The following is a 6000-nucleotide window of genomic DNA, read 5'->3' as shown; positions in this document are numbered from 1 at the left end:
AGAACATTGAGAGCAGAGGAACATTGAGGGCAGAGGAGCAATGAAGGCAGAGGAGCAATGAAGGCAGAGAAGCATTGAGGGCAGAAAAACAGTAAGGACAGAGGAACATTGAGGGCAGAGGAGCAGTGAGGGAGGAGGAGTAGTGTGAACAGAGTTGTAGTGAGGGCAGAAGAACAGTGAAGAGAGAGGAGCAGTGAGGTCTGCACCTCCTGTATGTGATCACACCTCCACCTCCTGCAGCTCTAGGATCGTCTCACAAGGCACCTAGCTGCAGTCCTTTGGGTAATCGTTTCCTTGAGAGACCTTGGAGGAGAATAAACCGAGACTTGTCATGACAGGTAATGTCACCTCTAACATTTACAGATGTAACACATATGACTCGGTTGCTATATGTACTCATAACATTTCTGCATATAGGATGTGTGCTCTGCACAATATAAAAGCCCCTAGCTAAACTGCATAGGGCAGATTGCTACATGTATGTACTATACATGCAACAATATTTATTGTGTATTATATGTAGGTTTATATGTGACTCTACTTTACCATATACAGTGTTGACAATTCATTAGTAATGTACTACCCAAGATGAGTATTACATATAAGTACATATGTTTGAGTACTGGATACCATGTGGACTTATATGTAAGCTTATATACTGTATGTGTGAAATGTAAAAGTGATGTATATGTGAAATGTAGATGAGTCTGTAGTCTATATGCAATGTACTATACCTGATTCATATCATATTATATATATATATACATATGAGTCAATACAGTCTGTATGCAGTGTACTATACCTGATTCATATTATATCATATATATATATGTACATATGAGTAATACAGTCTGTATGCAGTGTGCTATACCTGATTCATATTATATCATATATATACATGTACATATGAGTAATACAGTCTGTATGCAGTGTGCTATACCTGATTCATATCTAGTTTACAGTATATCGTTATATAGTTATGCAGTGTGTGCCTATATTTAATCACACTGTGTTCTGATGGTGATCTGCACCATATGAATAACATTTTACTATAATATTTGCACCACATACACAGTAAACGTTTTATCCGCCATTTAGTAATTCCGATTTTTCAGCCTTTGATTCTGTCACCGATTCAGTGCAACGTGTAAAATCTGTAAAGTCCATCCATAATACCAGCTATCACACGACACGGTCATTAGAGCTGTGTGACATGAACACAAAACTGTCATGAAACGCGCCTGTTGCTTGCCAAGTTATGAAGAGGTAAGGCAGAACTTCATGAAGTTGCGTGTCATGAATGCTACCGTCCCTTGACTTTTGGTCTTTAAACCATTGTGCGGGAAACTCTGGACTTGTTCACACGACTGTATGTATTTTGCGGCCGGCAAAAAACGGATCCGCAAAAAATATGGATGACGTCCGTGTGCATTCCGTATTTTGCGGAACGGAACAGCTGACCCCTAATAGAACAGTCCTATCCTTGTCCGTAATGTGGACAATAATAGGACATGTTGTATTTTTTTGCAGAACGGCCTTGCGGACATATGGCCACGGGGCCATAAAAAAAAAAAAACGGAACGGACACTGAAAAAAATACGTTTGTGTGCTACAGTGCCTTAGGCTAAATTCACACTGCCGGCACAGCCTTTCAGCAGGCTGTTCCAGAATATTATGGTGGGAATCGTCTGGACACAAACTGTTGTGCGCTGTGGCTTTTATCTTGGCATATTTTCTGGGTTTTAGTCGGATCTACGCCAGATCGCATTATAGTTAATTGAGCCGGACGGAATTCCGTCAGCATCCGCCAGGCTGTTCCAGTCGGGATCTGTAAACGCTAGTGTGAAACTGGCCTTAGTTGCCCATTGCAACCAATCAGATTCCACGTTTCGTTTTTGTATGTTCCTTTGAAAAATGGGAGGTGGAATCTGATTGGTTGCTACGGGCAACTAAGACAGTTTTCCTTTGCACCAGTTTTGATAAATCCCCCCATTGTATTAAGTATCTTGTACCAATACAGCGTTATACCCCAGAATTTTGCTGGTTGTCATTGGAAATAGTGAACTAGCTTGATGCCAGACAGGTCCCTAGGTGTGTCCGTCCACGCAGCGGTCTGTGCACACAATTTACAGCAAATAACTGAGCTTTGTGATTTTTTTGTCTGCACAACAGGTACAAGTGAAGCACATGGTTTTAATATGCGTCTCCTGTACTTGCCACATGACTGAAAACCACATCGCAAAATTGTATCGTAACCATGTGTGGTTTTGCCTGCATGATTCCCGGCACTCCATGTACATTTAGGTGAGCTCGTAAACTGCAGAGGGCAATATGTTCTTCCTGTACGAGATTACTGTATAGTGCCTGGTGTGAAGAGAACTCTCTCAGAAACGCAGATCACCGGAACAAGCTCTGCGTCGACATTTTAGCAAGAAATACTGAAAGATTTCAGCTCTGAAACTCAGGATTAAGCGAGTTCACACGGGCGTTGCGGGAAATGGTGCGGGTGCGTTGCGGGAACATGCACGATTTTTCCACGCGAGTGCAAAACATTGTAATGCGTTTTGCACGCGCGTAAGAAAAATCGGCATGTTTGGTACCCAAACCCGAACTTCTTCACAGAAGTTCGGGCTTGGGATCTGTGTTCTGTAGATTGTATTATTTTCCCTTATAACATGGTTATAAGGGAAAATAATAGCATTCTGAATACAGAATCCATAGTACAATAGCGCTGGAGGGGTTAAAAAAAATAATAATAATTTAACTCACCTTAATCCACTTGCTCGCGCAGCCGGCATCTCTTCTGTCTTCATCTTAGCTGTGTGCAGGAAAAGGACCTGTGGTGACGTCACTCCGGTCATCACATGGTCCGTCACATGATCTTTTACCATGGTGATGCATCATGTGATGACCGGAGTGACGTCACCACAGGTCCTTTTCCTGCACACAGCTAAGATGAAGACAGAAGAGATCCCGGGCTGTGCGAGCAAGTGGATTAAGGTGAGTTAAATTATATATTTATTTATTTTAACCCCTCCAGCGCTTTTTTACTATGCATTCTGTAATCAGAATAAATCAATAATGATCGGGTCTCCATCCCGATCGTCTCCTAGCAACCGTGCGTGAAAATCGCACCGCATCCGCACTTGCTTGCGGATGCTTGCGATTTTCACGCAGCCCCATTCACTTCTATGGGGCCTGCGTTGCGTGGAAAATGCAAAATATAGAGCATGCTGCGATTTTCACGCATAAGTGATGCGTGAAAATCACAGCTCAAGTGCACAGTCCCATAGAAATGAATGGGTCCAGATTCAGTGCGGGTGCAATGCATTCACCTCCCGCATTGCACCCGCGCAGAATACTCGCCCGTGTGAACTCAGCCTTAGGGCTCATTCACATGAACGTGTGTTGCCCGTTGCCGTATTGCGGACTGCATCTGCGGATCCGCAATACACGGGCACCGTTCCGTGTGCATTCCGCATCACGGATGCGGACCCATTCACTTTAATGGGTCAGCAAATCCGGAGAAGCGGAACGGAAGCACGGAACGGAACACTACGGAAGCTCTACGGAGTGCTTCCTGGGGTTCTGTTCCGTGCCTCCGAACTGCAAAATGATAGAACTTGCTCTATATTTTTGCGGAACGTACGGATCGCGGACCCATTCAAGTGAATGAATCCACGATCCGCATGTGGCTGCCCCACGGTCGGTGCGGGTGCATTGTGGACCGCAATTTGCCCTTAACAACTAAACAAGCCCTTAAGGTGCATTTACATGGAATTTTTTTTTACTCAGAATCTTTTGTACATTTTGCCATGTTTTTTTTTAATGCTCTTAGATGACTGCGTGGTCAGAAGGTCCTATGTAAATGCGCCCTCAGTACAAGTTCGATAACGTACTGGTGTTCAAAGGTGGATGCATAAATGGTGGATAATGCTACTTAAAACATAAATACCAGGGTGGAGCGCCATATGTTGTTATCTAGGTCTGTTTCTCAGGGTTCACTCACACGCTTGCAGAAATCCACAGGATTGCTGCTCCATTCTAATGAATGGAACTGATTTTCAGTCACAGAAATTTCCGTCACAAAATCTGCAGCATGTGAAGGCACCCCTAGGACTCCGTGAGCGGGTCATATGTCCCGGAGTGGCATACATGGTGCGCACGGGAGCGCACAGCATCATAGGTTACTATGATACTGTGCGCATGGGGCCGCCCGCGGGACTATTGTCCTGCACTCATAAGTAGAGATGGCCTTGCGGTTTGCCCGGCGGTCGTTTCACGTCGAACTTTGCGCGTTCGCGATTCGCCGAACATGCGAACATATGGAGAAATTCGCGCCCGCCATATTCTTTTACATTGTGAAGAACTTTGACCCATGACACATCCATCAGGTGGTACAGGACAGCCAATTGAGACATTTCAGCACATGGACGTACCCCCTACCTTATAAATAAACCTGATCTGGCCGCCATTTTACATTCAGTGTTTTGCCAGTGTAGGGAGAGGTTGCTGTGTGGAGCAGGGACAGACTGTTAGGGACACCAAACGCTAGCTAATAGGGCCACAAAAGTCCTTTTAAGCACTAGTATAGGTGTGCTATCGATATGTGTGATACACAGAGGGGTGCGATATACTTATAATATACTTTTATAATGAGTCAAAAACACATAGATCTATATAGTGATCACCTGGAAGTCAGGGGCCTAGGGGCTTACTAGGGCCATTTTTATATAGGGTAAGGTTCCCGACGGGGTCGCTCTTATCAGGGCGGGTGGTCTGTGGTTAGGCTATCAGGGCCAGAATAGCACCCCCCTATAGGGCAATATCAGGGACAGTTCTTCAATACCACATCATCATCTAGCCCAGGGATGGATGTTTTTTTGCTTTCCCTCCTGGATTCATGGATGTGCACTGGACCCCACCGGATTGTGGTAGGACATATGGTTTCTGATTTGGTGCCGCCGAGCACTTGTTATTGCCTACCACATCTATGCTTCTTGCTAGAAAGTATATTATAGTGCATTTGTATTGTGCGGCAGTTGTGTGCGGTTCTGCTGCGATACTGCAGGTATATAGAGGGACAAGCGTTATTGGAACAAATAATTTCTACTGGTGTGATATACCAGTCCCCCCCCCCAAAAAACCCCAGATTGAATGGGGGTTATATATAACAATATACTTTATAGTGCATTTGGGTACTGTATAGTGCATGCGCGTACGCGAAAATTATATTGCCGATATTTCACATTGAAAACAAAAATGAATGGAGATCGCAAATTCGAATAATACACCTGGTATGTCGCTGTCCATGTTGTGGGACTATTTGTGCACTTCTAGTAATTATTTCTTGGTTGCAAATATGAGCTGAAGGTTTTTCAGGTTCGCCTGCCATTAAAATGAATGGGACCCGCCGCGAACATTTGATCGTGTTTGCGCGAACCGCCCCGGCAGATGTTCGTCCATCACTACTCATAAGCTCATATGAGTGGAGGACAATAGCCCCATATGAGTGGAGGACAATAGCCCCATCGGGCGGCCCGATGCGCACAGTATTATAGTGACCTATGATGCTGTGCGCTCCCGTGCGCACCATGTTTGCCACTCCGGGACATATAGTAGCCCGCTCATGAACCGTATGTCTCGGAGGGCATACAGTCGTGTGCATGAGCCCTTAAGCTGGCTACAATACTGTTTGATATATATGTAAGAGAATAAATGGTTGGTGATTTATAAAGATGCACAGTCCCATCTGGACAACCGTTCACCAAATCAAAACCATGACGGGTCCAACCCCTGAAACCCATACCATTTATTGTATTTTTCTCCCTATATCTTAAAGGGGTTCTCCGGGAATTAAGAAAATAAAAATACTTAAGTATTACTTTATTATAAATATATTTTCAAATACCTTTCATTATTTATAATGGCTCGTTTTGTCAGGGGAGCAATCATCAGGGGAAACAAAATGGCCTCCGTCCTATTAGTTTACACAAAACC

General features: G+C 44.2%; 1 protein-coding gene across 1 annotated transcript in view; it reads left to right on the top strand.

Moving 5' to 3' along the window:
• The first annotated feature begins 225 nt into the window (after positions 1-225).
• Positions 226-6000, top strand: part of TMC5 (transmembrane channel like 5) — a 102897-nt gene continuing 97122 nt past the window's right edge. The window contains exon 1 of the mRNA XM_040441199.1: positions 226-338. The gene's annotated coding sequence lies outside the window, so the exon portion shown is untranslated. The remainder of the gene's footprint in view (positions 339-6000) is intronic.

Source organism: Bufo bufo, chromosome 7, assembly GCF_905171765.1.
Source record: "Bufo bufo chromosome 7, aBufBuf1.1, whole genome shotgun sequence".
NCBI lineage: Eukaryota > Metazoa > Chordata > Amphibia > Anura > Bufonidae > Bufo > Bufo bufo.
Note: the sequence above shows the minus strand (reverse complement) of the source record. Positions and strands in the feature narration are given on the sequence as shown.